Consider the following 27,298-nt stretch of genomic DNA (forward strand, 5'->3'; position numbering starts at 1 on the left):
AGGGGCTGAATTGCCTACTCCTGCCCTTAGGTCTTATGTTCTATAAAAGCAGAAAATGCTGGAAAATCTCAGCAGGTCTGACAGCATCTGTGGAGACAGAAACAAAGTTAACGTTTCGAGAAGAGTCATAAGGACTCAAAACGTTAAATCTGTTTCTCTCTCCACAAATGCTGTCAGACATACTGAGTTTTTCCAGCATTTTCTGTTTTTATTTCAGATTTCCAGCATCAGCAGTATTTTGCTTTTATCCATAACTGACATAATTTTGTTAACAAAAGCCACGGAAATGTGTGGTTTTACTTTCCAACGTTGTTAACCGGGCTGACGACGTGTCCGGCCAATGACGCCATTGGTTTTCTGTGCATGCGTGGGCAAGAGCACATGCACAGATGACTGTCGGAGGCCAACTTCCATTGGCAGGTCAGTGCTTTGTATATAATATGGCGACCAGAGTTGTTTTACACCGTACTCCAGGTGTGGTCCAACCAAGTTTCAAAACAAGTTTAATAAAACTTCCTAACTTTTTAACTTAATCCATGCCTAAATAAACCCCAGTGCTTGGTTTGATTTTTCATTATTACCTTGTTAACCTGTGTTAATACTTTTAACAATTCAATGTATTTTGTGGTTGAGGGCGAGATTTTACAAGATTGTTATGTTTCAAAATCTCTTTTAATTCAAGGTAAAATAGAGTCATGGAGAGGGACATGTGGCCTCCTCATGGTTCTGTTTGGCGATAAGCCTGTGTAACCTGGTTACCATGGGGACAGGGGGCAGAAGGCAAGTCTTATTGAAATTCAGGTGCCAGTTTTCATACCTGGACGCAAGGAAAGAAAGAACTGCCTTTGCTGTCTGCAGACTTACTGACTCAGAGACATTGGACAGAGAGAGAGAGTGTGTGTATCCTAGAGAGACAGACAGACAGAAAAACAGTAGCTGCTGTAAACAGCAGGGGAAAAAGCTGTTCTCTGTTAGCCATCAGCTGGATGCTGCTGGGACCTCATTCTCTGGTCAAAGAGAGAGAACCTGCAGAAACTTAAAGACACTAGAAGATTCGGCCTGACATGGCTGGGAGAATGAGTCGCCAGGGTAGACCTTGCCAGTAGAAATTGGTTCAAGAATTCTCAAAAAACTGAGGGAAATTACTTTCGATGGACATTACAACTCAGCAAAATGGGTAGGACTGAGCCTGTTGGAAGCTGGGAGTAAATTTGGACTAGTTCCTGTAAGGACTACAATTCTGTGGGGAGTAAGTTGTAATGTATAAACATGGTGTGAGATTTTCGGTCCTTCAGGAAGTTAAGGGAGTTATCTTTTCTGTAGTTTAGTGTATTAGTTGTCAACTGAGTAATCTTTACTAGAGGTTGAATTGCTTGTTGCAGTAGAAGTCTTAAAATGAGAAACCTTGTCATGTGACCCTTTGAGTTGGTCACAGGGATTCAATTTTTTTTTAAAAATGTTATTGGTCTCTGCATGGATTGGAACAATTTATGCTCCCAGACCCTTTGTGCTCCCAGATCCTTTTGTTCCTCTAGCTAATATAATTTTTTTTATTCTAAGAAATTAAAAATAGGAAGCCAGAGTAAACCAAATAGCTCCTTGAACCTGCTCCACCATTCAATGTGATCATGGTCGATCTTTTGCCTCAACTGTACTTTCCTGCCCAATCCCCATATCCCTTGATTCCCTAGAGAATTTCAAAAACCTGTCTATTTCAGCCTTGAATATGCTCAATGATGGAGCTTTCACAATCGAATTCCAAAGGTATCGAATTCCAAAGGCCCATAACTGTTTGAGAGAAAAAATGTCTCCTCATCTCAGTCCTAGATGATAGATCCCTTCTCTTGAGGCTGTGCTACCAACCCCCTACCCCCCATCCCCTCATACCCCCCACCCTCCCCCAGCCCCAAGTGCTAGGTTCCTCAGCCAAGGGAAACAATCCCTATGTCTACACTATCAAGCCACTTGAACTGTTGGTCAAAGTCAAGGGCTGATGATCTTCCATCACTACAGCTTTTTTGCCTCTAAACTGGGGCAGTAGTTTAAACTAGTACCGTGGAAATATAAATATTGCAGTAAATTTAAGGCCTAACTACTTAAATGACTTAATATAACCATGATGCTTATATCCTCAGACACTCCCAGGTGCTGAGGCTCTTCAGTGCTCCAGCCTGACTGGATGGATGGCTGCTGGGTGACAAGGGCTATTCGGTGAAGAGGTGGCTCATGACGCCTCTCCACCACCCAAGAATAGAGGCAGAGCAGTGTTACAATAAGACACATGCTACCAAAAGGGCAGTGATAGAGAGGACCATAGGTATTCTCAAGATGCGTTTTCAATGCCTGGACCGTTCGGGGGGGCACTACAATACCCCCCAGAGCGGGAGTCACTAATCATGGTTGCATGCTGCACTCTCCACAATCTGGCACTGGCAAGAGGGCATCCACTGGAGGAAGAGGATCTTGACGCAGCTGCACAGACCACAGATGATGAGACCAGTAGTGAGTCAGAAGAGGAGCACAGTGAAGAGAACGCTGAGGGTATGGAGCCAGACCTCGGTAACCACCAGGGACACGTTGATCCAACGCTCCTTCAGTTAGGCTGCCAAAGGTCAGCTTCAAATACATGTCAGGGCTGCCGCCTCCATCCCGGATGTCTAAAAGGACCCTTTCATTTGAATGCAAAGAACATTCAGTGCCTGTGCAATAAAGGTCAGAGCTACCTACTTCCAGCATTACATACTGGTGTGCCCTACGCCAATGAAATAAAAAGGTGAAGCATACTCAGGCCATGACAACAAAAGCACAATTTATGTCATTCTGAGAGTTCAATAATATTTACTTAAACGTTTCTGATCTTCAACCCCAGACCAGTATACATAAAATCTATATAAATGAACAGAAAATCACCCATGATCTGTTCGTCTTGTGCTCATGGTGCCTTTAACTTATGTTTGCGAAAGCTACATCTTGGTTCTCCCCCCTCACTGGCACCGGCATTGGAGACAGCCTGCTGACTCTGCTGTCTTGTTGGCCTTGATTACCTTGCAAGTTGTCCTCTGGCCAGTGGAACCTGTGCTGGCCCAGCCTGGGAAGGAGAGGCCAATGCCACCAGTCGTCGCAGCCTCATCAGATGCGACGGTCACTGGCAGAGGGGCGGAGGAACTGCTGCCATCATCCAGAGCGCCCTGAGAGGAACCCGCAGATATGACAAGCAGCTCGTGCGCAAACGTGAAGTTGATCTGGACCTCCCTGCTCACCATTGATGGACGGACACCTAACTGGGATACTGGGTGCCTCACCCATCTCCCACGCTGGCACTGATCACCTGAGGTCATTGCCTGTCCGAGCACAACCCCAGGAATCTGGCTCTATTCCTGGAGTTGCCTCTCCATGAGAGTCGCCACTCTCTCAATGGAGGAGGCAGTGCGCTTGGCAATGACAGTCAACACAGTGCTGATGCTCCGCATGGACTCCTCCAGCACTAAGACTATGGCATGCAGACCCTCATGGATCTCTGCCAGATCCTCCCGCACATCTTGCTGGACATCCAACATCTACCGCCTAATGGACAACTCCAGAGGTTCATTATTGGCCTTCGACTGAGCATTGTCCTTCTCCCCAGCAGTTCTCCAACTGCCGGCGCCCTGGGCACTCTCTGACTCCACCTGCACCTCAAGCGAATATGAAGTGCCCTCATCAATATGCACCGAGATACTAGCCGCTGATCTAATGCCCACCGAGGTGCTGGTATCTGTGCTGGTGCCTGTTTTAGAGAGCAGGTGTGACGTAGGTGCAACAGAAGCTCGGTGGCCCTCCAGTGTCAGGGGTGGCCCTTCGGGGTCCGCAAAGTGTACGCCTGTTGGCGAACCTAAAAGGGAGAAGAAGGACATGTCATTGGTTAAAGTCATCATACTGTCACTGTGTATGCCAGGCACCCTGGTCAGACAATGGCGATCTGCATCACGGTGCCCTCGTCTTCCAATGAACAATGGGGACTCCAGGATCAATGCACACATCAATGAAGAGACTACACTAGAATGGTTGCACAAATCGAAAGTCTCACCTTGTGCACCTTCGTCTGGCACCCCCACCTCTCCATGCCTGGTTGCATGGGGAGCGTGCTGGCTCTCGAGCTCCAGGGCATCTTGCTCATATCTGGAAAGGTTTAGAAGGCTAATGGGGCCTCCGCTGGTCCACGACCTTTCTATATTCTTGTAGGCCGTCTTCTCCTTAAACAACAGAGGATCATTGATTAGTCCACTCTGTACCCATAACGCATTGCAGCCTGGCCAACCCCACCTGAGGAACACCTTGCAGGGCACATCAAAGCCAAGGCCCTCGAGCCGCAAGGCACTCAGTCCAAGCAGCCCTGTCTCACCCCTTTGGCCAGCTCCAGCGTCATTGGCAGTTGGCACTCAGACTATAGCACCCCTGAGGTCCACAGGGGGATGGCTAAGCCTTAACACTTTTGCACGCTGACCCATGCACCATGATACTCACCCTTCCTGAGCGCAGCGGGTCATTGAAGCACTTCCAGCACTGGACCGAGGCGTGTCACACCACATCATGGCTGCTCACCATTGCTGCCACCTCCTCCCATGCCATCTAAGTGAGGTGCTGTGGCCTCCTTCTCCCATCCCTGGGGACAAAGGTGTCCTTCCTGGCAGCCACCTCCTCCAGGAGGAGGGCAAGGCACTTATCAGAAAAACAGGGGGCAAAGTGCCCACCCGACCTACGCTCCCGCCTGCCGTTTCCAGCCACACTTGAATCCATAGCGAAAGTACAGAAGACGCCCTTCCGTGGCAGCCTTCCAGGGCCGCTTTGAAACCGGCCGCCAAGTCGCCATTGGACCGTTAATCGACTAGCTAGCGTGAAATCGTGGTTGGGGACTGATTGTGGGCAGTGGGCCGTTTCCTGGCCGCTCCCAGGCTTGCCCGCTGTGCCCGCCAGACGACCTGAAAATTCTGCGCTACCACAGAACACTGTTTCTTAAAGAAGTCTTCATAATCTTCAGTGGGATAACGGCAAGTCTTTATTAATTACTTGTAACTATATACATATCTACAGTAATGGGTACAGACAAGGAATTATCTCCATGTTTAGGTCTTTACATGTCTCTGCTCAGTACTACACTGACACTAAGTCTGGATCATGTGCCTTCTTACAACACTGTGGGCCCTACTGAACTCATTTCCACATTAATCCTCTATGTGCCAGGCTCAAACTGCACCTACCCCAAGTCTTTGGGTGGAATCATCCCAAATTTGCATTAAGTGCAGTAGCGGGCGAGTAAAAGGACATTTTACCCACCGGCCTGAATGGCAGCTTTTCACGCTGTATCATCCCAAACCCACTGCTTAATTATGCATTCCCAGGAAACACACTGTTTCCATGATGGGTGGATTCTCATTCATCTGCCTCGCCATCACCTCACCACTCCATCTTGCCAGGCGTCATATTTAAAGTACAGCCGCGTGCACACATCTCAGTACTCCCAGCCCACGGCTGCTGCAAAGAAGACGCAACCCTGAAAGGAAAAAAAGGCTGCAGCCTCCATGTTCAATGATGCATTCCTCAAGTGCCTTTTGGAGGCTCGCTGTGATGTCCTTTATCCCCGCTCTGGCTGCAGGTTGGGCAGCAACCTCACTAATCCGACTTCGGAGGCGTTGGCAGCGGTGGTCAGAGCCAACGCCCTTCAAACGAGGACAGCCACCCAGTGCCACAAGAGGATGAATGATGACCTCCATTCCACCAGGGTAAGTCACTCTTCTCATCACTCTCAACTTACACACTCCCAAACCCATCACACTTCCACAGGGCTCTCACTCACTGCTGGCTCAAGGGACATCACCATTCACTCTCACACACACACTTTCATTGTCCTCATCTTGTTCATGGGACCACTCACCACCCACACATGCCAGGCATACTTATCATCTGAACTGGCAGGCATCCTGCTTACACCCTCTCCATTTCTATTTATGCAGAACAAGCTGGCAGATGATTCCTGTGCTGACAGTGAGGTTGGCGCTACTCGACAAAGTGAGGATCCAGCAGCGCAACATCCATCAGACAAACATGCTGTGAGTGATGTATCCTGTTTCACAGGCCACTGCCATGCACTAATTATCTCTCCTTGCTTTCACAGGCACATCTGGGAAACAGCTAACAGAGTCCATAATCTAGGGCCACCAATCAAGCCCCAAAAAAACATCTGAAGAGGAATCTGATAACATCCTAATTGAAGACATGTCAAGGTGCTCACCTACACCTTCCACCAGTGCAGAGACACACACCTCAGTGGGGCCTATTTCTAGAATAGCCTCAGGATCACAATCTGGTGAGCACATCACACTGCCTGATCCACAGCAGGCGGTGGCAGGGAATTCTAAGATGTCTGGCACTTGGAGGACTGCTGGAAGCCAGAAATTTACTGAGCCCGAGTCAGATGACAAGCCTCTGGACTTGGTCATGTCACAGTTGCTGGAGCTGCAAAGGCAAGCTCAGGAACATCAGGAAGGGATTTCCACTGCACTCCTCAGATTGCAAGGCACGATGGAGGAGTCCATCTGCCTACAGGCTGAGGTGATAGTGCCGGCATGCCAACACACCGAGGTCAACACTGGTAGGATGGCGGCCGCCATGGAGACCTTGGTCCAGGACATTGGTCCTCACTGCTGCGTGGGCTCAACTTCATCGCTGATGCCATAGTTGGCCTCCAACAGATGGACAAAGGGTCAGATGCTTTCAAAGTTTCATGGTTGCGTCTCTATGATGTGACCCTGATCACAGAGCACAAGCGAGCTGCCCTCGGCCAGACAGGAGTCAGGCATTCCCAGAGAATATGTGAAGACCTATGGATTGTCCTCACTGCATGTCATCATCATCCATCTGCAATCAAGGGACTATTAGGGCCTACAGTGCGTCTCCATGACAGGAGCATTATCACAGAGTATATGTGTGTTGCAGTAAGCCAGACTGAGTCAAACAGTCATAGGTGCAATGTGAGGGTTTATGATGTCTCCTCACTGCATGTCATCATCACCTTCCACAAATCTAGCAGCAATGAGGGCCTCCTGCCCATGCCTGCCTTGTCTGGCCAGTGCGAGGGCCTTATCCCTGTCATCGGAGGAGACCTCCAGCTCCTCCCCAGCCAGTTCCCCTCCCTGTTGCAGCGCCAAGTTGTAAAGGGTGCAGCAGGCAACAAAAATGTGTGGATTATATTGCAGGACTCCACCAGACCGGTCCAGGTACCGGAACCTCATTTTCAGCACCCCGATGGTTTGCTCCACCAAGTTGTGAGCTGCAGCATGAGCCTCGTTATAGCGTCGCCCTGCTGGAGTCTGAGGCCACCGCACGGGTGTCATCAACCACGGCCTCTGCAGGCAGCCCTTATCCCTGGAAGCCATGCGCAGACCCGCAGGATGTATTTAGGGTGGTCACAAACCAGCTGCACATTCAGCGAATGGAAGCTCTTGCGGTTGACATAGTTGACCCCTTGTTGTGATGGCAATCTGAGCGCCATGTGAATGCAGTCAATGGCACCCTGAACCTGTGGGAAACTCGAGATTTGGGCAAATCCAATCACTCTTGCATCCTGGCTCTCCTAGTCCCATGCAAAAAGCATGATGTTGTGTACTCTTGAGACAATGACATCTGTGACCTCATGGATGCATTTGTGGGTGGAGGCCTGTGATATCCCACAGCGGTCACCTGTGGAGCCCAGAAAGGAGCCACTGGCATAGAAATTGAGTTCCGCTGTCACTCTCACAGCCACTGGCAGTGGATGCCCTCCATGTCACCGTGGTGCCAAATCCTGCAGTAGCTGGCAGATGTGACCGACCAACTCCCTGGACATGCGCAGTCTTCTAAGGCACTGGTTCTTGGTCATCTGCAGGAATGAAAGGCGGCGTCTTTAGACCCTGGGTCTAGCTAGGCGCTGACTAGCGATGGCTCGCTGTGGCTCTTTGGTGGCATCTGCGGGAGCCCCAGCCTTCCCTTCCTCTAGAGGGTACTGCTCCTCTCTCTGCACAGCCAGGTGCCTTAGTCACTCTCTTCTCCGTTGTCTTCACTGTCTGTAAGTCATGAGGCATACAGCTAGGTCGCCAGCCTCCATGATCCTGATGTACTCCTCCTACAGGATAAAAGAGAGAGATGCGTGGGTCAGCATGGGTGTACTTAGAGCCGATCTTGGTTAAGTCTGAAGGCCCCTTAATGCATCCCAAAGAGTGCTGGCCACCACTTGGGTGGCCAGAGTTTAGTGCGCTGCGTGGCTGCCTGAAACCCTACCCACCTCTGCCTCACTGCACCTGACTGATTGGTGGCAGTTTTCCCCATTGGACTGCATGCTGTGCTCTCAGCTCAGGCACAGGCATTCTCCTAACCCACACTGCAAGGCTGCACTGTTAGCTTGAACCATGAGGAGACTGGTCGAAACCGGGATGATGACTTTGCAAGGGGTGTGAGCACCTCCACCAGTGACTGCTCCATGGCCAGCTTTAGCAAGGAGATTGTACAATGTGCCCAGTCGTCCAACTGTTCTGCAGTCCACTAAAATATTCATTAGTTTGCAGTCTGTGCCAGAATGGTGAAAAGCTCTGGAGCACTTGTTGGCATTTTTATGCCTCTGCATTTCTTGTGTGGACAGATAAGCAAGAAGCCCGACTCCAATCTTATCAATGTGGCTGCGCCTGTACTGTCCCAGCTGCAGAGGAATGGTCACTTTCTACAAGGTTTCCCTAATGCATGGCTGCTTACCTCACCCACCATCCCCCCGCCCCTCACATGCTTGTGCGCTACATTCAACCGCAAGTCAGCCCTTGCCCCTCCAACCAATGTGGCTCAAACACAGGGCAGCCCTTGCCCCCACCACCCTCTCCAGCAAATCACCTGAACCGCAGGGCAGCCCTTGTCTCCTCTGCCCCGCCAACCAACGCACCTTAGCCTTGAAGCCCAACAGGTGACCCGGGCAAGCACTCTGCAACGTTACTATGCACTCACGTCCGAGTACCCCTCAAAGTGCAGCCCACCAAGTGCACACCTTTTATGTGCTGTTGATTCCAGCAGGCTGGGCTTATAATGATATGCAGATGTATTACAATGAAGTTCCCGACATCCGATGGCAGGAAATGTGGCCCGCGATGTCGTCAAACTAATTTTTGGCCTTCTCACGCCACTGAACATGCCCAACGCCAGCAGGCATGGAAAATCCTGGCCTTTATTTATTGTGTATGAAATTACACCAGTTTACTTCATGTCTTACATTGTTATCAGCCTCATGCATTTACATTATTGTTACCACGTTATTGCTGTTACTACATTTTCACTACTACTCCCCCTCAAGTCCTAGAATTTACAGGTTCAGGTGATCTGGTGGCTTTATAACCCTTCCATATCTCTGTTTGTTCTAGTTCTTGCAGTTGGCTTGGAAGTTGGACTGGCATATGGGTATGCTTTCATTCTTTTCCTCCATTCCTTCATGTTGAACCATGCTTGGTTGGTTCGGTGGTTGCGTTGATCAGTGGTTGCTGCTACTCTGAATTGTTTCTTGCAGGGTGAACGAGCATTATATTCATCTACTTGGTGCTTTGTTCTATTCTTATTTCTTCATGTAGGCTGCCTCGATGCCATCTATGGCTGAGGAAGAGCATTCCTCTGGCGAGAAGAAGGTTTAGTGATACGTTTACATCTGCTTTTTCGGCTGTCGCTGCTAGGAGACTGCTACCAGCTTCCAGCATCCCTTGTGGTCATGGTATGCTGGCTGGAAGCTACAGTGTGTGCATGGTGGTTGCTGTGTTGACCAGCTGTACCATTGTCATGGTTGGAGGTAGAGGCTTCTCATATAAATATACAAACATACTCACGAGGAGCAGGGCTAGGCCACTTGGCTCTTTAAGCCTGCTCCGCCATTCATTAAGTTCATGGCTGATCTGATTGTAATCTCCACCTACCCCTGATGACCTTTTACCCCCTTGTTAATCAAGAATCTATTTAGCTCTGCTTTAAAAATGCTCAAAGACCCTGTTTCCACTGCCTTTTGAGGAAGAGATACTTCTGGGGTGTTACACGTATCCTCTATAGTGAAAACCGATGCAAAACACCAGTTCAATTCACCTGCCATCTCCTTACTATCCATTATTAATTCTCCAGACTCACTTTCTATAGGACCAAAGATCACTTTGTTAACTCTTTTCTTATTCAAATATCTATAGAAACTCTTACCTTATTTTTCCAGCTGGCTTTCTCTCATACTCTGATTTTTCGCTCCTTATTAATCTTTTCCTCATTCTTTGGTGTTCTTTATATTCTGTCCGATCTTCTGACCTACCACCCATCTTTGCACAATGATATGCTTTTTCTAATACTATCTTTAACTTTTTTAGCTAACCACGGATGGTGGGCTTTCCCCTTGGAATTTTTCTTTCTCATTGAAATGTATCTATTCAGTGTATTCTCAAATATCCCTTTAAATGTCTGCCACTGCATCTTTATAGACCTATCCCTTAACGTCATTTGCCAGTTCACTGTAGCTAGCTCTTTCATGCCCTCATAATTGCCCATATTTAAGTTTAAAATACTAGTCCTGCACCCACTCTTCTCTCCCTCAAACTGAATATGAAATTCAATCGTGTTACAATCGCTGCTACGTAGGAGTGCCTTCACTATCTGATTATCAATTAATCCTATCTCATTGCACAGTGTCAGGTCTAGTATAGCCTGCTGTCTGGTTGGTTCCAAAAAGTGCTGTTCAATGCTTATCACTTGTGGTTATCTCATGGACGGTAGGCTGGTCTGACCAATGGGGGTTTTCTGGGACCTGCAATGAGAATGGACAGATCTGTTCCACAAAGAGAGAAGAAAGTTCAGAACTGAAGCCCGAGTCTGAATACTCTTTAGTGTTTAAGTACCCAGGACCGTGCAATTCTGATTGGCTGATGACACCAGTTGTCTTGACATCCTCTGCTGTCTGGATGAGATCAAAAGCTACACAGCCATCTCTGCTCAGGAGAGAGAAAGGTTGGTTACATCAGCTCAAAGATTTGTTTTCCACCATACCACAGAGGTTCCGGGGTCATGCCAATGGGAAGTCGGATTCCTCCTGCCCCATATAGTGCAGTGTCCTTTGTTCAAAGCCATAGGCCTTTGAGCCATGGTTCCTCTTGGACAGGATAGTGACACTAGCACCTGAATCTAATTTAACATTTGTTAGATGACCAAGGATGTAATCATTCCAAAATGAACAACTACAATCCTTGTCCTCACCCAAGAAGAATGGCTGTGTGTCCTCTGGGTTTTTGTTATCGACCTTATGAATTACTTTTGGGCCTTCTGTATGTTTCTGAGTTTTTGACTTGCACAGTTTGCCAAAGTGTATCTTTCTGTTGCAGTAGAAACATTGGGCTCTACTTGCAGAACACTGATCTCTCCTGTGAATTGCTTTCCCTGACTTAAATTGTGCCTTTGACTTTGTGACCGGAAATTCTGAACTGGAGTTGGCTTCTGCTCCATGTTTTATTCTCTCCCCTTAAGATTGTCCTGTGTTGCTCATGTTGTTCAGACAATGCTGGATCGCCTTGTTTAGGGTTAGATCATCTTTAGTTTGTAGGAGGTCTGTGACACCCACCACTATTCTGTCTCTGATGAGTTCAGACTTTAAATCTGCATATTCACACCCTCCTGCCATCTTGTAGAGATTATTTATGATGGAATTGATAGGTTCCCCAGGCAGTTGGACTGTCTTATTGAATTTAGCTCTCCCCAATATTTTGTTGGTTTGCAAGATGAAATAAATGTCAAAAGATTTTAAAACCTCTTCAAATTTGGTAGATGACTCTTCAATACCATCTAGCAATGATGTAATCTGCAATTGGTCCTATTGAGTATGAAGCGTGTTCATTTGTTCTTCTTCTGACTTCTTATTTAAACTAGAAGTGATGCTGAATCTTAAAAACATTTTCCTCCAAAATCCTAATTTAGTGACTGGTCTGGGCCTTGGGTTAGTTCAGATGGAGTTGGAAGTTTTGAACTGAGTTCCATGTTAAAGATTTTTAAAGTGCAGGTACAGCTTTAAAAGCTAAGAGTTTTTCGGTCGGCGTTGCCATTCGTTGCGTTACAAAGGATTTCCTATGCTTTCCAGTTTTGGCGGGCTCCACAAAATGGCATCCAAAATCCATTATAGCACAACAGTAACAAACATGTAACACTTCCCAGTCATACTATAAGCTGTGATGGAGCACTGTGGGTGACCACCAGTAATATAAATGTGGCAAAGGTTTCACAGATATGAAAGTAGCCAAAGATATCTTTCCATGATCCCACGCTAAACCTAAAGAGCACCGCTTTGCTGTACACAGGATGGAGGCTTGCACAAAGATGTGGTTAAAGCATGGTCTTTTGATGTAAGTAAATGTTACTGCTTTCATCTCAAACAATGAGAAGCAGGAATATGTTAGCATAATTGAATTAAGTTTTTGGTAAAGATTGTTCCAGGTTAAGAGTGCAGAAAGCTTGTGCATTATCTTTTTGACAAATTGTGAATGTTTGCACTTGTGGTCTGTGATCCCAGCTAATCATGTATAATACATGCAGCTGCCCTTAAACCTTTCAGAGTTTCATCCCAAGAGGACTTGGTGAAAAGTTTCACTGCTGTTTTCATTTTATTGTGAAGACATTATCATCATTCTCATCACTTTTCAGGGTGGACTTATGTTTAAAGTACACTCCCATTGTATGCAATGACCTTATTCTTGATTCTTTATGCAGAATACGATTCTATATTTTTAAATTAAGATTTTATATTTTATTCTTTAAAAAGAGGTGTTAAAGAATATTCTTATTTATGGCCACTATCATATTCCCAATAGTAGAAAGATTAAAGTATTGAGGCTTGACAAAGCAGCAGTGCTTAGCAAATCAGCCCCTGTACTAATAAGGTTACCTCTTCAGCCAGTACTGAGAGGACAGTTTGCAATATTGTTTACATGTTGAAAACACTCTGAGATTCCAATTTTGAACCTAAACACATTCTATTCGAATGAGGAATTTTTACTGCCCTCAGTACTTCAGAATTTTTGACTATACAAGGGAGAAATCTTTATATAAGGTATTTCTTAAAAATTACCATGGTAACCTAATCTTAGAAAATCAGCTTTGAAAGTTATTCTGGTTCATTCATCGCTCAGTGGCTAGAAAAGGTCCAATAAAGCAGGCTGTCACAGTTCTGGACTCTGGAACTGCTCATCCTAGCCTCTGAACAATTATGGAAAGGTCTATTATGATCTGGTGCAATTGTAAAATCCTTTCATGAGGTGGAACAATTTTGTTTGAAATTTAAACAATGCCATACACGAAGGTCCAATTTTGCTTTTGGCCAATAGCGCTTCAGTCGCCCATTAGACATCACTCCTGATTTCCATTTCCATCGAAATCATGTTGATATTGCCCATTTTAAACTATCATCAGAAGTCAAAATTACGTCAATATGGTCTAGAGGTTTGGTCAGTTCTGAAACCTCAGTAGTAAAGGTCTGTGAAATCTAAAATTTTGGATCTCATTGTTAGAAACTGGAAAGAATTGTTTCAATAATTCCTGAAGGACATTCTCTACCTGAGATAGTCTGAGCTGTGATACTGCATCTGAGAAATACATTATTTTGCCTAAAGGAGGGAGTATACATGTTCACGCTATCGACTCAATGGTGTGTGATCTGTGTTCTTCTTTCCTGTGCCTCAAACCATGAACTTATTTTTTCTTAAAGGAATCATCAAACTCCTTTCAAAAAGGAGGGACTTACTTAATCAACAGTTTGTAACTCCCCACTGTAAAGACTTTTTTCAACCTCCCCTTTAATGGCTTTTGCATTTTTTTCTCAAAATGTTTACCCCCTCCTTACAATTTCACTTGATTATGATAGCAGAACAAAATCTTGCATTGTTTTTTAAAAAAATCTAAAACTTAGTTGAACTTTCAAACCATTGGAAGTATTCTCATCGAATAATGATGACTTCCGGGATGACACATGTGACAGCCAGTCAGGTTTAAAAAGACAGCTTTTGGTGTTGTGCAATGTGCTAGACAGCCAACATGCTGTTCTTTGGAATTTCTACAGCGCTCAGGATTTCAGCTTCCTAAAGCAGAGCTGCAATCTAAATCTGCCATAGGTTATTAACATTCCGACACCACGATAACTGTGAGCCCATCAAGTTGGCAGATAATCAACACTGTTGTTTTGAGTTGACTCACTCTGGTATTACTAAGGATAGCAATGACAATTGTAAGTACACTGTCAAATTTTACATGCAGTCAGATATTATTTGGACAATTCCAGGTATCTTGTTTCAAATAAAAGCTGTATGAAGATGACTTTTTCTTTTGAATCTGTCTCTCCACCCAAAAGTAAACAATAAGCAGGAACAGTACACACATACAGGAGTCTTAATTTCTATTGCCATTTTATTCACTTAGCTGCATCATCAAAGTTCAGCAACAGCTGAGTTACATTTCACAGAAGTCACGATGCTAATATTCTGCATTATTCTAATCTGGGTCCAGAATCTCTCTCTCTTTCTGGTGGCATAGATTAATTGATTGACTCAAACATCTGTTACCCTTAAGCCACATGATATATTATTTTGATCAATTTTCGATCTGCAGAATCTTTCTCTCCATTTTGATATACATAACATTAAAGCTATTGTTGCTGTGCTGGTTCAGTTGCTCTTGCTGTTTTTGCAGGTGCTGGGTGCACAGTCTTTTTGCTGTGCTGAAGCTGTAGCTTTCGTTTCCTGATGATGGCCTAATGAGGAGTCTCCACTTGCATGAATGTTGACCTAGAATATGGGGAAAAAAATTCTCATAGGTAAAAAAATGACATGAATTCAAGAAGAAAAACAACTTCTTAAAAATGGCCCTGGGCCCTGAGCATCCATGACACATGAAGACAAGTGTGGTAGCTCATCTTTGGCGGGCCACAAAACTGGTGATAGCAAATCAAATGTTACTTTCTCCAATAGTTTGTTGTGCAGGAATCTGAGGCAGAAAAATAAAATGAGGGATTGGTTTCTGGGTATCATGGTTGTTTATTTTGCCATCCAAAAAGTTTGTACATAGCAAATAAGCTGTTAAAATGCAGCTTCTAAAATCTTTTCCTTTTCTTCAAAGGAATTTTCTGGAACATGTGCACATGTTTATCTTCTGTGAAAGTTTATTTTCTTCAAGGCTGCTTACAGCCTCTTTTTTCAAATAAATATAGTGTTCTAAGCCACAAAGATTTAAGCTAGTTCAATTTATCACTGCACTTATAGAATTGCAAAGGCTTAGAAACAAAATAGGGAATGGAATTAGATTAGCTCAGGAGCCCGTTAAACAGCCTGCTTGATTTTAAAAATTGATTGGAATGTAAAACAGATTGCCAATCTAGTACCACCAGATTTTCATCCCCTCCCAGGCCAGTTTGAAAGTTACCATCAAGGAGTTAGACTGAAAGTGCAGTTGGACATAAGCTTGCCATAACTTAAGGTAAAGATATGCCTTTGACTTTGATTTTCATATGCACCCTTATGACTTTATGATTTGTCAGCCATGGTTCAATGATAGCCCTCTCACCCGAGTCAGAAGGTTGTGGGCCAAGACCTCCTCCAGAGATTTGAGCACAATATCTAGGTTGACACCTTAGTGCAGAACTGAGGGAAAGCTGAACTGTCAGAAGCACCATCTTTTTGATGAGACCTAGGCACCATTGACCCTTTGAGGTAGACGTAAAAGACCCAAGGCACTGTTTCAGTGAAGAGCAAAGGAGCTCTCCTTTGTTTCTTAGTCAATATGTATGCCTCAACCAACATCATTAAATCAGATTACCTGTTGTTATTCTCTCAGTGTGGTTTGTGGGAGCTAGCTGTGCTCAAATTGGCTGCTGTGTTTCACGCATTACAACAAGAAATGTAATTATCAGAGTCCACAAGGAACCATAGGTATCTTTCTCTTTTAGAGAGAGATAAATGGTTAGATAACTTGAGGGGCAACACTCCACATCAAGCATGGGGAAAGGCGAGGTGGTTGGCTTCCATGAACTACCATATCCATATAGGGATTGAACCCATGTCATTGGCATGGCATCATTCTGTACCACACTCTTGCCATCTAATCTAACCAACCCCCACACATTACAACAGCAAAGCATTTTTGTTGACTACAAAACCATCTTCTCTGAAAATGGTGGGTTTTTTAACATTCATTTAGTGTATTTCTCAACATTTTGGAATCTGCAAGAACTTTGAATGCAAATCTTTGCAATCTTGTAAAAAAAAAACTCATCACTGATCCAGTTCCATTCCCAACTTTATTTCTCAACCTTTGCAATTCTCTAAGTGCAGTGATAAATTGCACCAGTTTAAATATTTGTCGCATAGAACACTATATGTGTCTGAAAAAAGCTGTAAGCAGCCTTGAAGAAAATAAACTTTCACAGAAGATAAACGTGTGCATATGTTCCAGAAAGTTCCTTTGAAGAAAAGGAAAAGATTTTAAAAGCTGCATTTTAACAGCTTATGTGTAACATACAAGTTTTTTGGATCACAAAATAAATAACCAAGGCACCCAGAAACTGTTGGATCTATAAATCCTCATAGGACACTTGTTGTGAGTGGTAGCCAAGTTGGTACTATTGATAGAGTTGATCAACAGATGCTTCATGGGTGGAAACTCTTGGTTTACAAAGGTACTCAACAGCAATTAAACATGTGCTTACACTTCAAACTCTATCTCTACACTACTAACTACTGAGGTAGCCCAAGCTACTCTACTGTTGGATACTAAGATCATGTGATCTTAATAACATTCTTCTTAAAGGTATATTACACATCAGATAAAACCAGCATTACCACATCCCTCCCCCTTTACTCAGAAATACATTTTATATTTACAATTACAATTTTCTTAAAATAGCAAAATATTTACATTCATAAGTAATTTACAGATTCAGTCTTTTCTGGGGATTTCCTTGTGCATGTAGAATGTCTCAGCTCTACAACTTCAGATGCCTTGTCAGGAACCTCCTTTTCCGGAGTTGTCTGAGCATCAGGTGCTTCGGTGGGTATTTGTAGATCTGTATCCTCCATTCTTGAAGGAACATCAGGTATGTCTGCACTGGGTTGAGTTCTCTCAACAGGAAACGCTGACCCGGTCGTGAACACTGGCGGAATCATTTCTTGCTGCATAGTTTCTCTCTTCCTTAAATGACCCACATGTCTCCACTTGACTTGGCCTTCCACCTCCAAGTGGTAAGATAGAGGTCCATTCACTGCACTTATTTCACCCTGTAACCATTTTGGTCCTTCTGCAAAGTTCTTCATGTATACTGTCTCTCGCACAGTATATTTCCTCTCACCACAATGCCAGTTGTGTCTAGTTTTCTGACTTCCCTGACTCCTTTCCACCTTCCCCACTAAATTCAGCATAATTGTGCTCAATCTCGTCCTGAGACGAGATCAGTACTTGATCAATAATTCCGCAGGTGTAACACCTGTTATTGTGTGAGGGGTGGTCCTATAATGGAAAAGAAAGTGTGCTAGCTTGGTTGCTAAGGAATCTCCAGTTAACTTATTCATGCCTGCCTTGAATGTTTGAACTGACCTTTTGAGGAAGGGTGGTATGATGAAATTTTTGAGTGATACCTTTGAGGCTGATATACAATTGAAACTCAGCACTAAATGTCGATAAAAACAAAAAACTACTGAGGATGCTGGAAATCCAAAACAAAAACAGAATTACCTGGAAAAACTCAGCAGGTCTGGCAGCATCGGTGGAGAAGAAAAGAGTTGACGTTTTGAGTCCTCATGACCCTTCAACAGAACTGAGTAATATTAGGAGAGGGGTGAAATATAAGCTGGTTTAAGGTGGGGGGGGTGGGGGGAGAGAAGTTGAGGGGGGGTGGTTGTAGGGACAAGCAAGCAGTTATAGGAGCAGAGAATCAAAAGATGTCACAGACAAAGGAACAAAGAGGTGTTGAAGGTGGTGATATTATCTAAACGAATGTGCTAATTAAGAATGGATGGCAGGACACTCAAGGTACAGCTCTAGTGGGGGTGGGGTGGAAAGACTGACAGGGCATTAAAGGTATGGATTTAGAAATAATGGAAATAGGTGGGAAAAGAAAAATCTATATAAATTATTGGAAAAAACAAAAGGGAGGGGGAAGAAACGGAAAGGGGGTGAGGATGGAGGAGGGAGTTCAAGATCTAAAGTTGTTGAATTCAATATTCAGTCCGGAAGGCTGTAAAGTGCCTAGTCGGAAGATGAGGTGCTGTTCCTCCAGTTTGCGTTGGGTTTCACTGGAACAATGCAGCAAGCCAAGGACAGACATGTGGGCAAGAGAGCAGGGTGGAGTGTTAAAATGGCAAGCAACAGGGAGGTTTGGCATCTATGGCACCTCCCCATGCCCACGCAGAAGATGCAACACCTGCCCCTTCACTTCCTCTCTCCTCACTGTCCAAGGGCCCAAAACACTCCTTTCAAGTGAAGCAGCATTTCACTTGCATTTCCCCTAACTTAGTCTACTGCATTCGTTGCTCCCAATGCGGTCTCCTCTACATTGGAGAAACCAAACGTAAACTGGGTGACCGCTTTGCAGAACACCTGTGGTCTGTCCGCAAGAAAGACCCAAACCTCCCTGTTGCTTGCCATTTTAACACTCCACCCTGTTCTCTTCCGGACTGAATATTGAATTCAACAACTTTAGATCTTGAACTCCCTCCTCCATCCCCACCCCCTTTCCGTTTCTTCCCCCTCCCTTTTTTTTTCCCACTAGAGCTGTACCTTGAGTGTCCTGCCATCCATTCTTAATTAGCACATTCGTTTAGATAATATCACCACCTTCAACACCTCTTTGTTCCTTTGTCTGTGACATCTTTTGATTATCTGCTCCTATCACTGCTTGCTTATCCCTACAACCACCACCCCCCTCCAACTTCTCACCCCCCACCCCCCCACCTTAAACCAGCTTATATTTCACCCCTCTCCTAATATTACCCAGTTCCGTTGAAGGGTCATGAGGAGTCGAAACGTCAACACTTTTCTTCTCCACCGATGTTGCCAGACCTGCTGAATTTTTCCAGGTAATTCTGTTTTTGTTTTACTCATAAATGTCATGCCGTTATCAGAAAGGAGCTCTTCTGGTAGTCTGTTAATGGCAAAACTTTGACATAACTTCTCAATTGTAGCAGAAGACGTTGGTGACCTCACCTCATATATGTCCATCCATTTCGAGTGGGCATCAACAATGAGCAGAAACTTGTTCCCATGAAAGGTCCCACATAGTCAATGTGTAACTGCACCCATGGTCTTCCTGGCCACTCCCAAGGGTGTAACGGAGCTGTTGAAGGTAACTTTTGAAGTTGCTAACATTGCACACAATTCTTCACTAAACTCCCTATTTCACCATCCATCCCAGGCCACCATAGGTAGCTGCGAGCTATGGTCTTCATTCGGGATATTCCTGGATGTGCGCTGTGTAGTTCAATTAGCAATGGCTCTCTTCACTTTGGAGCTTTTATCACTTGTGCTCCCCACAATAAGCTGCCATCTTGTCTGGTTATTTCATGTCTTCTGTTGAAGTACTGTTTCATTTAATCATATACAGGCTCTTGTGACCAACCACAAAGCACTTGTTCTTGTAATTGAGAAAGGACTGGGTCCTTACTTGTCCAGTCACTGATCTGTTGAGCGCATAACGGTGAGGAATCTAAGAAATTTAGCAATAAAACAAGTTCCTGTGGAACTGGGATTTCCTCATTATTTTCTTGTAAAGGTAAATGACTAAATATATCAGCGTTTGCAATTTGACTGCCAGGCCTATGTACAAAAGTATACTCGTTTGCTGCCAAGGTTAAAGCCTTATTTGTGTCTCTGTGCCTTCTTTCTACATGCCTTCTTTTTTCCAGTGTTGACTGTAATCTCACCCTTCTTATAGGCTTCAATATTGGCCAGACTGCTCTCAGAAGCAAGTCCGACTTGAGTGAACTCAGTGGTTGAGTCTTCCACAAGTTCATCATCTGTCTGCTTCTTAGAAAATTCTGCAACTTTTGCATCCAAAGCCTCTTTGACTTCATGTAGCTGATTCTTCAGCTCTTTCATCTCTTTTTTGTATTTTTTTGCTGCCTCCTGGAAAATTAAACATTGTTGTGCCTTCTCTGCCAACTCATCCTTCAGTTTAGAATTACCTGGAAAAACTCAGCAGGTCTGGCAGCATCGGCGGAGAAGAAAAGAGTTGACGTTTCGAGTCCTCATGACCCTTCAGCAGAACCCTTCAGTTGCTACCCTACTATTGGATACTAAGACCATGTGATCATCCTTTATAACATTCTTCTTAAAATGTTTATTACACATCAGATAAAACCATAATTACCACAGAAACCAATCCCTCGTTTTATTTTTCTGCCTCAGATTCCTGCACAACAAACAATTGGAGAAAGTAACGTTTGATTTGTTCCCATCTCCTGACCAACTAATCTGATAGATCCTAACAGTCTTTAGTCCTACCATCCAACTGATCTGATTGGTTCTGAAACCTCCAAATGATCCCATTGTTCCTGACAGACTCTATTCTAGCCTTCCAAATGATCTGATTAGTTATTAATGACAGCCGAGAACTCAGTAGAATTTTTTTTTCTCTTGTGAAACACAAGCTGACATATAGAAACGTTGATTGTCAGTTTAATACACTGTTGGTTGTCATGTATACACTTGAATTATATCAAGTTCTGAGTAGTAACATATCCAGGTGTTCTGATTTAAAGTTTATCCAACACTGAGTCAAAAGGCATTAAGAACAGCCCTTTACAGAACTCCAGGGCCATAATTTGAAACAGGTGAAACCAACAGGTAAGAAATGTAAGTGCAAATCAAACTGGGTTGCCTAAGATTCATGAGACTGGGCTTTGGTAGATTGGATTTTCTATTGATGTATCTCTGGTTTGCCCTAGGATCTTTCACTCCCAGCTGTAATACTGTCGAACCTGACAAACATCTGCTGTTGCACTTTTACCTACAATCCCTCCTTACTTTCCTGTTAGCCAAATTCTAGATCTTCGCAAAGTAAGTGTCAGTGTCATTCCTATAAAGGTTTTTTCAGATATATCTTGCCTTTCACATCCTTTACTATCTTTAGTCTTAGAAGTCAGCTTGCTTTGGGAAGGAGCATCTTGATTTATTTGCTAAACAGACTTTGAACTGGTGAACTGTCTCACATAGTGTAATCTATTATACCAGTAAAAAAAGGGTCAGGTAAATGTCATTCTCAAGATCGAGTTCTTTTTTCCTTGGAGTGCCTTTTCAAATTCACCATTGTCCTCTGATTTGTTATTTAACTGAAGTTATCATGGTAAGCCAGTGACGTGGTTGAACTCATGAAAACTGTTGAAATGCCCTTAAGTTAAATGGTGGTCCATTGTCTAATTTGGATTGCTATATATATCCTCATCCAGACTATGATATGTTTTCTTTTTAATCAATCCATTTTAATGATATCAAAATTTATAATTTATTTCTGAGATGAGATAAGGTGAGGTGAGGGTGACTGCCCTTGACACAAACAGCATTTTACCTACTGTGGCATCAAGGAACCCTCGCAAAATTTAATTCAATGGGATTTGGGGAAAACTCTTTCACTGGCTGGAGTCATACGGAGCACAAAGGGAATATGATTGTGGTTGTTGGAGGCCAACTATCTCAGTCGCAGAGCGTCACTGTGGGAGTTCCTCAGGAGGGTGTCCTAGGCCCAACCATCCTCAGTTGCTTCATCCATGACCTTGTCTTTATCATAAGGCCAAAATTGGGAATGTTTGCTGATGATTGCATTGTGTTCAGATCTAGTCACAACACTTCAGATAATGAAACAGTCCCTGCTTGCAGGCAGCAAAACCTGAACAACATTCAGGTTTGGGCTACAAAGAAAAAGTCAGCAGTGAGATGGAATATTCTCCACTTGCCTGGATGAGCGCAGGTATAATGACAATCAAGATGCTTGACACCATCCAAGAAAAAGCAGTGAGGTTGATTTTAACATGCTTCACCAACTCAAGCATTCACACCCTCCACTCCTGGAGCACGGTGGCAACAGTATATTTACACGATGCACCGCACAACTCAAGACTCCTTCAAGACCACCTTCCAAATCCGTGACCTCTACACCTAGAAGGACAAGGACAGCAAGCACAGAGAAACACCACATCTTGCAATGCCCCTCCAAGTCACACATTCTGACTTGTAAATATAACATCATTCCTCCATTGTTACTGGGTCAAAATCTTGGAACTCCCCACACAGCAGCACTGTGGGAGTGCTGACACCACACAGCAGCACTGTGGGAGTGCTGACACCACACAGACTGTAGTTGTCCAAGAAGGTGGCTCAGCACTACCTTTGCGAGGGTGATTATGGGTAGACGATAAATATTGACCTTGCCACTGATGTCTACATCCCATGAATGAATAAAACAAAATCATTTTGGATCACATCCTGTCCTGTCCCAGTGGCTTTCTGTTTTTTTTCGACTGTCCAATAAATGATTTATTTTGCTATTTAAGTTGAAACTTCTTGCAGATATCATCCATGAATATATTTTGATATCCATTGTCATCAGAGGCCAGTCAATCACTTCCTTAGGTATGGACTGCTGGTGCATATGCCAGGTCAGGCCAGTTCAAAGATCATCCAAAATTGGTCTTTTTTTGCCTCTTAATGGTTTGGACCATTTTGGTGCCTTCCACTTTGTTTTGGCTGCCTTGAAGTCCTGGGAATGTTGTGGCAGTGGGCCGGGGGAGGGGAAGAATGGAATGGGGATTGAGCACTGACCAGCAGCATCCCATAGTATTGCTAAAGGGCTGGGAGGGGCATCCCTGTTCCTTATCTGGCTTATGAACATAAATTATTTTTTTTGTGGTAGCCATATGTTGACCTAATAATCCTGAACCTGATGCCTGCTCTGCACTGGGCAGATGAACATCTGGAATGTGTCCTTAAGCAGGTGTTTGGGCCCTCATTAAAATATGCAAGGGGCATAACGCCTGTTTAAGATGGCTGCTGGATACTCAATAAGGAGTTATTTGCTTTTCATGCATCCTTGTGGGATAGGACATAGCTCCATAAAATTGATCCTTCTTACCCTTCATTTCCTCTTGGAAAAGAGGCACAACAAGATGTTATTTCTCCTTCTATGTCTCTGGAGACAATGTTAGATAACAACGTGGCTTTCACTCAATTCTGTTTTACACCCTTCTGTCATGCATGCTGAGAATATCTTTTGAATTGCATCATGCACCCTCAATTCTTCGCCAATGTTGGAATACTCCACAATCTGGGGTGGCATCAGCAGGGAAGTGTAGCTGATTGTGAGTGAAGTACTTGACAGTGCCTTCCAAGAAGTTGGCAATCACCTGTCAAGCAGTGATGGCACTCTCTGAGAGAAGAAGTGCTTTGAACAGCAGTCTCTCAATGACCATGGTTTGATCTCCTCAGTTTCACTGATCAAAGACTTCACAGCTTGTCAGATTCACTGACCCAGCTCTTCCCGCTATGCAGTCCCCTCGGTGACACTGACTGGGAAAGTCAGAATCAAGGTTAAAGAAGCTCTTTGCTGCCTTTTTAAATGCCTTTATTGATTTCCTGCCAGATCCCAGGGCGTTTCCCACTAGCCTCAGAACTTGTTCCGGGAAAATTTGGAAGTTGGGACCTTGACCTGACATCTATTTCAAGGGATTTAACTCCCCATGTGCATGCACACCTGCCTCCCCCTAGCTGGGAAAATTACCCTGAAGTCCAAGAGATTTAAAAAAGTTGCTCAAAAAAGACTGCCAATATTCAAGAAAGAAGCTTGTCTGCTTGATATGATACCTCAATATGCATAGAGAACAGAATCACTTCTCAGCCAAGTGTCAGACATCCAGAACTCAGGACAAAACTTATTTTAGCCAAAGCACTGGTGACTCAAATTAAGATCCAATTCTTTTGTTTGAAGTTTTTGAACCCCTGGAAGATCTCAGGCAGGACAAAGCAGCACGCTTGATCAGCACTCCATCCACCACTGACGCACAGTGCCAGCAGTGTATGCCATCTATAAGATGCACTGCAGCATCTCACCAAGACTTCTTCAACAGCACCTTCCAAACCCACAACCTCTACCACCTAGAAGGACAAGGGCAGCAGATGCATGGGAACAAACCAGCTGCAAGTTTCTTTATATTGCTGTTCCTTCATTGTTGCTGGGTCTAAATCCTGGAACTCCCTCCCTCCCAGCATTCCAGGTGTACCACATGCCACATAGACTGCAGTGGTTCAAAAAGGCAGCTTACCACCTACTTCACAATAGCAATTAGGGATGGGCAATAAATGCCAGAGACACCCACATCTCATGACGAATTTTTAAAAAATCAACAAAAACAACAAGCTATGTCAACTTTTTGAAAAGCACAAGCTGATCAGGCAATGGTACTGAAGTCAATGCTCCACCTGAGAATGAGTAGCATACATAGTTTGATGAACAAAGTGGCAACAAACCTCAGGACTTTACCACTTTGTTGCATGTGTTTAATAAAGCAGAAATGAAATCCTTATCATAGACACTTGTACAAAAAGATCTGTAGCACTGAGTTACAAATAGGGCAGAGGATTTGGTGACCTATCCACACAACAGCTGCAACAGATATGGAGGTTGTAGCTGTAGTGCTTCTGGGTCTGTAACATGACAGGAAGATTGAACCGAAGTTATGGAGTGGGGTCCTCTGCCAAGTTGGAGTCGGACTCCTCCATGCTCTTTGGCAGTGAAAAGTGGCTGTCTGACAGGTCAGCCAATGTACCCAGCTTCTAGGTGTGCATGGCTGCTGCCCATTAGTGTCCTGTGATTCACTACACACAGATAGTAACTCTATACTAGCCTCTGAGATGAGCATAATGCCAGCACATGAGCTGGTGGCTGCGAATGTCAGGTCAAATAACGGGGCCTGTTCATCAATGCTGTTCTATTGCTCTCTTTGTCTCTTCCTTCTGGCAGGTGTCTGAAATCAGGAAATCAGAAAGGGGAAAGTTGAGGGAACGGGGATGGGGTGGAAAGCAGGATGTGAATCATCATACCATCAGCAGCTTGTGCATCATGCCAGATGGCAGGATGAGGGTGTGCTGGGAGTTGAAAAGGGGCACACAGCAAGAGAATACAATCACTCTCAATATTCTGAGTGATGCTGGATGCCACAGGCTCTCTCACATCCGATCCCATGATTTGGAAAACCATCTCCTCAGAATGGTTCAGGAGATGCGGGTGTCCTTGTCCCCCAATGGTTTGCTCTAATCCCAATGGTTATAGGCCACCTTGACCTGCAAGAGAAGGAAGAATGTCGGAGATTATGTTACATTGTGCTTGAGTGATGTGCTTGCCACAGCTGAATAGCTGAAGGTGTGTGGAGGCAGGGAGAACTGGGTGTGAAGCCGGCAGCATTGGTATGTATGTGAGGATGAGGTGGAGTATCCAGATTTAAGGTGAGGCTCCTGAGTGTCAGGGACCTCTACAGTTGTGCACTGAGCAGCATGAGAGTTTGATGGTAGGAGACCCTTTGAAGAGGAATTCACTGATGCTGACCATCCATGTGATGTCATTAAAATTCTTGTGGTACTGTTGCCAGGTCCTCAGGGCCAGAATCCTTGCATTGACCTGTTTCCCACTCCTTTGGAGGTTTGTCCTTGAAGGCCCCCTGTCTCTCCCATGGAAACATGACCTCTCACCTCCTTTCCACCTTCAGTGCTGCATCTGTGAGTCTAGGATCACTAGCACCTTCCTGGGTGCTCCATTTGCCTGCAGCAGCTTCCTTCCACTGGGTTCAGCTCCCCTTTAAGAGGGGTAGATGTGGGATTAGGGTGCTCAGTTGCTCAACCTCTGCTGAGTGCTTCATTCAGATAAATAAGGGGTGGAATTTTCCATGCCCACTGGCGTCGGGCATCATGGTTGGTCTGCGCCGACAATATGGCAGGAAGGCCAAAAATTGGTTTCAAAAATTGTGAAACCAGTTTGCAATCATCCGCTCCGCCCATCAATCGTGGGTTGCGTTTCGCACTGCCAGACAACAGGAACTTCTTTGTAATATATCTGCATATCATTATAAGCCCAGCTCGCTGGATTCATCTCCCCATGCTGGATCATCTGGGCATATCAACGTGAGTGCACGCCGATGTTCTGTACATAAGTGACGTGCACCTGGCAAGTAGCACTTCACTCAGAACTTTGAAGCTTTTTTGCCTACCTTGTTTCAGTCAGCACTCGCAGTCATCAGTGCCAGGCTTCACAGACAGCACCACATCACTCTTACTGGGGCTCACGGGCAGGTCACTACTTACGAGACCAGCCACAAGGTGGAGGTGGCATTTCAATGTCTAAGGGCTAGGGCTTACTTGGGGAAGGGGAGGAGAGGCCTCAGGCAAGGGAAGAGGCTGCAGGGTGAGTGCTGTGCTGAGGAAGGAGGGTATCCCAGGGTTTGTGTGTGGGCACATGTTGATCTGTGCAATTGGCCTCAAGATGGTGAGGGCTGAGGAGGCAGTCTCCAGAGGAGATGAGGCCAGATGGAGATGTGAGGGTGTGTGAGAAAGTGAGTGGTAATGTCCCTTGAGCTGGCAGTGAGTGAGATGCCAGTGAATGTGTGACGGGCTTGTGAGTGTGTGAGTTTAGAGTGATGAGATGGTTGCCTTACCCTGGCAGCACGGATGAGATCATTCATCCTCTTTCTGCACTGGACGGCGAACCTCTTCTCTGCAGTGTTGGCACTGACCACCACTGCCACCGTCTCCCAAGCTGGAGTGGTGACATTGGTGGGCCTCCTGCAGCCAGAGCAGGGGTAGAGGACATCACGGCAGGCTCCAACAGTGTCCAGAAGGCATCCCAGGGATGCATCACTGAATTGAGGGTCTGTAGTCTTCTTGCCTTTTGGGGCCATGTCTTCTGTGCGGCAGTCCTAGGCTGGAAGCACTGAGAGGTGCGCGCGCGGATGCACCTTAAATATGGCGCCCAGCATGAGGAAGTGGTGAGGTGACCAGTGTATACTATCTACAAGATGCAATGCAACAAGTCACCAAGGCTCCTTCGACAACATCTTCCAAACCCACAGCCTCTACCGCCTAGAGGAAAAGAGCAGCAGATATATGGGAACACCACCACCTGCAAGTTCGTCTATACTGCTGTTCCTTTATTGTTCACAATGACTTGTATAGGGAGGACGGAAGTACAACATTTGTGGAGAGTGACTGGGAGGCATGGTTACAAGAG

Source organism: Cetorhinus maximus, chromosome 3, assembly GCF_964194155.1.
Source record: "Cetorhinus maximus chromosome 3, sCetMax3.hap1.1, whole genome shotgun sequence".
Taxonomy (NCBI): domain Eukaryota; kingdom Metazoa; phylum Chordata; class Chondrichthyes; order Lamniformes; family Cetorhinidae; genus Cetorhinus; species Cetorhinus maximus.